Source organism: Haliaeetus albicilla, chromosome 10 (assembly GCF_947461875.1).
Source record: "Haliaeetus albicilla chromosome 10, bHalAlb1.1, whole genome shotgun sequence".
NCBI lineage: Eukaryota > Metazoa > Chordata > Aves > Accipitriformes > Accipitridae > Haliaeetus > Haliaeetus albicilla.
The window spans coordinates 26,562,368-26,568,726 of NC_091492.1; the positions used below are offsets into that span (position 1 = coordinate 26,562,368).

A 6,359-nucleotide genomic window follows, 5' to 3' on the forward strand; every position below is an offset into this window, starting at 1 on the left:
ATCGAGCTCCCTTGTCTAACTCAGGAGCAGAGATAACTCGCTATCTCCCACCCCAATCTCTTCTATAGTCTATTTTCTTCCTGCCCAGAGTTGATTTCCCTCACCTAATTGCCCGGAAAGCTCTTTTCCCTTCCTCTAATCAGTCTGGAGCAGACTTTCTCTAGATAATTGTGCTGAGACCTGATCACCCTTCTCATCTCCGTTTCTCCAACATTCCCATTTCTTCACTAAACTCATCTGCCAGAGCTGTGTTCCTTGGTCTAATTATTTCAAGGCTCTGTTGAGTTACTTAATTGCTTGCTCGTCTGGCACCCGTGTCTGAAAGCTCCCAGAGCATCTGGGACGGGACTTGGGTCTGAGTTACCCTGGTACAACTGTGTTTCCAGTGAATAAACTTGCTCCAGGTATGCAACAGTGTGAGCCCAGAGCAAAACCTGCTTTTAAAAAAAGAAATTCTCTGAAATTAAGAACTTGCTGCTTCTCTTGGTTGGAGGAGCAAGACCTCCTTGGTCAGAGGAGCAGCAACTTGGAGATGCTTTGCTGCATCCCACGATGAGTTGCACAGGGCTCACATTAGCCACAGCCATGAATAAACTCATCTTTAGGCCAGGCTGTGAATTTACCCATGCTAATGTCAAGCTGAAATAGTCCATTAAACTCAGCCCATTGCCCCAGGTCCCCACAGCCCTTGGAGGATCCAGCTGGGACCATTTTCCTCCCATCCCATCCCATCCCATCCCAGCTGCTCCACCAGCCCCATGGTAGGAGCTGCAGTGGTTGGTTTTACCAGCTCTGCTCCCCTATTCTTGTTATCACCCAGCCTTGTCCTCTTTCCCAGGCTAATTGATCCACTGTTTTGTTTTCTTATCAAATTGCTCTCAGTCTCTGATGCTCCTTTAATCAATTCTCAGCTCTATCTGTACCAAGGACCGCTGGGAGACCTTTATTTGCAGCCACCACTGTATCTAATCACTCGGGGACTTTACCTAATTGGTGTAAAACCTGATTTCTTTCTCTAATCGCTCCGAGGCCCTGATTCACTTATCTAATCGCTCCAAAGCCCAGGCCTTGCACACCTCTCCCTGGAGCTCCAGCATATCCTCCTCCATCGGTTCCCCCCTGCCCCCCACAGGTGACTTGGCTCTCTTGATTCCCTAATCCCTCGGCTGCTTGATCTCTTTAACTAATCCAGCCAAGATTTGGCACCCTTGCTCGGCTGCTCCCCTAACTCAGCGTCGGGAGGAGTAAACCCACCGCCGCGTGATTTTCTCCATTTTCTCCCCCCGCAGCAAAGCACAAACTTGCCACAGTTGGGTTTTTGCCTCCTCCTCCCCTCCGACGGTCCCCTGGGAAAGGCAACGCACATCCCCAGCACCCAGTCCCCTCGGGGTGCGATGACCACCCCAGTGATGAAGGCACAGGCGTGTCTTGCAGCCCCCCCCAAGGGTCACCCCCCACCAGAGGAATCTCCCCTCTCTGCCAGGACAGGGTGCACCAGCTCAACCAGTTCCCAGTCTGCTGCACCCACTGGGCTGGGCACGGGGAGGGGACAGTGATGGGACAGAGGTGAACGGCAGCCCAGAGTTTGCCTCCCCTTGCAACACCGCTTCTGTGGTGTTCGGCTGCATCGGCCCTCGTACCAAAAGGGACCCGATGTCGCCTTCGCGGGCTGCAGCACAGCTCGCCCGAGCCCTTTCTTCCATCCTGGTGAGTCACGTCCGCTGATTCAAGCGAAAGAAGTTGGGGCGGGGGGGGGCAGGAACCATTCACGAGCGCCAGCCTGGAAGGATCCCAAGGCTGAGGACAAGGTGGCAGGAGCAGAGGGGAGATTTTTTTTTCCTGTGGAGTTTCACAGAAGAATGAGTCCTCTCCCGGGCTGGCTTGCAGCGTGCTGCTCGCCAAGCCCCAGAGCATGCAGCCCAGCAGGTCAGGCGAAGGGGCCAGCAGTGCCCAAATCCTGCCTCCCTGCTCCAGCAAACACTCGCGCTCTCGCCTCAGAGACGGGGCAGACCCCAGCCCTTCCATGACCTCATGCCTGTTGCTCCGGTCCCCTCTGGCTGGTGGTTTCAACCCCGGAGCTCATTCTTTCCTCTGGAGCATCCGTGCTGAGCAAAAGCTTCCCCTTCCCATGGCTGGCGAGGCCGCGGTCCCCAGCCCACGCTGGCTCAGCGGCACAAGGTCACTTCTGCCTCACCCTCAGTGGGAGCCGCATGGGGTGACTCACGACCAGCTCCTGTTTCTGCTCAGCCCCACGCAGTGAAGTTTTTTGGGGCGGAAAGCGCTGCCCCTCCCTCCCCCCCCATCCTGGGAGTTGGATGCGGCTTCAAGTCCCAGGTCCAAACTCTTATTGCTTCAGTTTGCCTTGTTCCCAAGACTTGGGCTGAAGCTGCACCCAGAGATGCTGTGATGGAAACCATACACCAAGGAGGGGATGGGGCTATGCAGGGCTGGAAGCAAAGGAAAAGGGAATGTGGGTCTCACGTGGTAGCTACAGCAAGGATGCAAGAGAGCTGGGGCCTGATCCTTGCTCTCTCCATTTGGAAGAGGCAGTTTGGGATTTTTCAGACTCCGCAGTTTGGGATTTTTCAGACCCTCATCAGAACAAATTGGTGTTTCCCCCATCCCACCTCAGCCCCTGGGGTTTTCATTCCCCCCCACCACTCCCCCGAGATGGCTCCAGGTGCCACCAAAGCCCCCCCTGCTCCTAGGGTGGGAGGACACAGTGGGATGCAGGTGGCTACCCAGCCCCTTCCCAGGTCCCTGCCCTCTGCACAGGGCTGGGAGAATGTTCCCAGAACCGAGCAGTGGGAATTTGGTGTGTTTATTTGCAATCCAGTGCTGACCCCAGGACTGGGAGGAGAATGAGTCAGCTTCCAGTTCAAGGCAGAATTCCTCATCAGTCCTCTCCTTTCAGTTAAAACAAGCGCCATTTGGAGATGCAGCAATTAAATTAAATTTAATTAAATTGGCACTTCTAAGCAGCGACAGGCTGCAACCTTTCCACACCGACACTTCTTGTGCAAAGTGGGATGGAAAGCAAGAGAGCCCCCAAACCGCTGGCTTGCAGGGATAACTACCAAAGCACTGGGGTCTGCCGGCTCTGGAAGGACTATGGCCACATCCCTGAGGAGCTCAGTTCTTCTGCTGCAGCCCCCAAAGAGTTAACACACATCTCTGGTGCTGCTTTGGCTGCACAGAGAGGTTCCTGGCCCCCAGGGGCAAAGTCTTCACCCACCCCCTGATTGCTCTGCCCTGGGCATGCCGTGGGGCACACACAGCTCCTGCTCTGATGGATGTCAGCTCACACAGCTCCAGGGGCTGCAGGAGGGAGCGAGGGACTCTGGGAGCATCGCCATCCTCCCCAAGCCCGCTCTTGGCCCCTCTCCCCTCCTCGGTCATGCTCTTCTGCCCTGGTCACCCCAGCCCCAACCTGACCCTCGGGAGCCCAGCTCCATCCCTCGCTGCCCGTACAGGCAGCAGCCGCCTCCACCCTATGCTGCCCAGCCTGCAAAGCAGGAGATGAAGCTCCAGGAGATACAAAGCAATTTAACTCTGCCTGCATTAGGCCACGGTTTGGTGCACCAGTATAAGAGGAATGACTCCTGTTCTGGATAGATATGTGTGCACCCACCCACAGCATTACCCGACGCCCTTGCAACCCCTCCTGCGAGCTCTGCATGGTGCTGCACAGCAGCAGCCACCCCTCCATGATACTGCTGGGTTGCTCTCTTTCTTCTGGACAAGAAGGAAGACAATGAGCCCAGATACTCCCTGGGCAGCCCAGGGCTGGCTGCTTTCCCCCTGTGAGCAAGGATAACCCATCAGACCTTTAAGCTATGTTTCTCTGCTCAGCTCAGATCCAGGTCCCTCTCAGAGGATGCCAGGGCCCAGGGGTGCAAAGCAAGCACCCATCCCAGGCTCACCCAGGAGGGAAGCAGCTAAACTGGGCACAAACATCATCCCATAAATCCCCCTGCCCCAACCCCCCCCCATCCCCACCTGGGACTGCTACCAGGCTGGCAGCTTTGCCCTGTCAAGCAAGCCCCGGCTCCTCGCTACAGAGCGCTGGTACCCGCGATGCTACAGCCTGGCATGTCTTCCCGGGGTTGCCAAAGCAACCGCAGAAACACAACAAACAGCAACAACACACAGCAGACAGTCGGCAAACATTCCCTCTTATTTTCTCCCCAGATCGGTTTGTGCTTTTTCCCCTCTCCCACGAGGAAGCTGCTACCATCGGAAGGGAACAACAATATTATTCTTAAGCGCCCAAAGCCTGCGCCATCCCGGCAGGAGCTGCTTTGCAAAGCCCCCGGCACTGCCGGGAAGACGGCTGCTTCTGGGGAGGAGCCAGGCAAACCTGTGCTGAACCCCAAATCTGACACGGGCAGGCTCGAGCCGCTCACCTACCTCCTCGGTGCTGCAGGCGAGGTCTTTGCGTGCCAAGTAATCGAGGCTGTGCTGAAGCCAGGTTGGCCAAGTAAGGTGAATCCCTCCTCCTGGGCAGCCGCTGTGCTCTCCCGGGCTGTTGGGATGTCCTGACCTTGGGGCTAGGAGGCACCCAGTATGGTCGAGCCCTGCCGACTTTACATCAGCTTCTATCTGACTGTGTGTTTTGCAGGGGGGCGTCCAGGACTCAGCACCCTTTAGCACAGGGCAGGGAGCACATGAGCATCCTCAAGGCTGAAGCAGGAGCAGGCAGAGGATGTGAACACGACCGGGTGCACCCACGGAGGGGCCCCGGGTGCATGGACACCCTGGGGCTCGCTGAGGCAGCACCGCAGCCTGAGCCGCGTTAGCAAGGGGGATTAGCGGGTGCAGCGTGGGGCGCGGGCTTTCAAAACGGGATTAGCATCGCTGCAGCACGTGACGCTGGGGGAGAGCAGCTCTGCGGGAGCGCTGCCTTCGAGCCAGCCTGCCCAGCACCAAGCAGCCCCAGCACCCGCTCCACTGGGCCAGACAGCCCCTGAGTTGGCAGGATCAGGACCCTCAGTGGCAGCTTTCTGAGCCCAATTTAATAACTTTTCATCCTTCTTGCATTTGTGGATTCCTGCGAGCATACTGGAATAGATAGGGGATGCTCCCAGGACAGTGAGCTCCCAGCCATGAACCTTCCTGCACTCCTCCATCCTATCTCACCTCTCCTTCCCAAAATCTGGGAAATCACAGCTCCTTTCCCACCCCAGAGCAGGGCAGAAGCCCCAGGGGTGGGGTCCGGTGGCACCTATCACCACTGATTACACTTGGCAACTGCCTCCAGTCTCCTTAACTCCTGCAAATGCCAAGGGCCATGGACTGCAGGGATTATATCTGATGCCCTGAGAGACAGCCCGATTAGACGTGAAATACTTAACACATAGCCTGCGCCATTTTTCTCTCAATCTCGCACAAACTTATATACACACACATATACTTCTATGCATGCTTCTGTTAACTCTCTCTCATGCCCTTTTTTCCTCCTTATTTTTTTAAAGCCCACCCATCTGGCAGCTCGTTTATGCTCCTGGAGGCAATTATGGCAATAAGTAACAAGGGAGAGGGAAGAGGGCTGGAGGAAGCGAGGCCGGTAATGCTGAGGGGCATCTGGGGACATGGCACCTTCGGCAGCACCCTCCGGTGCAGCATGGCACAGCCCCAACTGTATGGAGCTGGGGATGCCAGATCGCAGCCGGGTGCGAGGGTGCAGACCTGGGAGGTCAGCGAGAGGACTCGCTGCAAGCACGACGCACGTAGCCATGCAGGGAGGGCACATGGCCCCACGTGCTGGACGGTCCATGGGTGCGAGGCACTGCATGGGACCTGCTGGAGCTGTACTAGGTGAAATATGACCCTCAGGGGGAGCCTTTCTCTCTCTTTCTCCCAATCCCCAAATAACACCTTTCAGGATGGTTTTAGCAACAGGTTGGGGCAGGACCTGACTTTCCTCCCTGTCCCCTTTCAGTGTTGGCTGTCCCAGCCTAGGCAAGCACCATGCAGGCCCCAGCAAGCCCAGTGCCCCGGGGAAAGCCCACAGGGCAGAGGAGAGGCCAAGGGCCATGCATATGAGGACAAGTCCCCTTCACCCACGTGCCTCGGTCTCACTAACAATGTCCCAGACTTGGACTGCACACCCTGGGATTGGTGTGACCGATCCATCCCTCCAGCTGGTGCTACACCACGGCTGTTTGCAGCACGGTCACATCCAGGACTGCGCGGCAGGAGAGGCTGCTGGTACCTGCGATGCTATGGGGTGCTCGGAGCACCCACAGCGTGCAGCATTGCACAGCACCCATGGCTGGTGCCTGGGCTCCCACTGGCCACGGCCATGACGCTTTCCCCCAGCTTGCAATGACATCTAGTGGAGCTGCCTTGGGAAATCT

The 6,359-nt window shown here is 56.8% G+C and overlaps 1 protein-coding gene across 2 annotated transcripts in view; it reads right to left on the reverse strand.

The window, feature by feature from the left end:
- Window positions 1–4,790, reverse strand: part of MEF2D (myocyte enhancer factor 2D) — a 103,341-nt gene extending 98,551 nt beyond the window's left edge. For both annotated transcript variants that reach the window (XM_069795580.1, XM_069795588.1), the window contains exon 1: window positions 4,411–4,790. The gene's annotated coding sequence lies outside the window, so the exon portion shown is untranslated. The remainder of the gene's footprint in view (window positions 1–4,410) is intronic.
- Window positions 4,791–6,359: the final 1,569 nt, after the last annotated feature.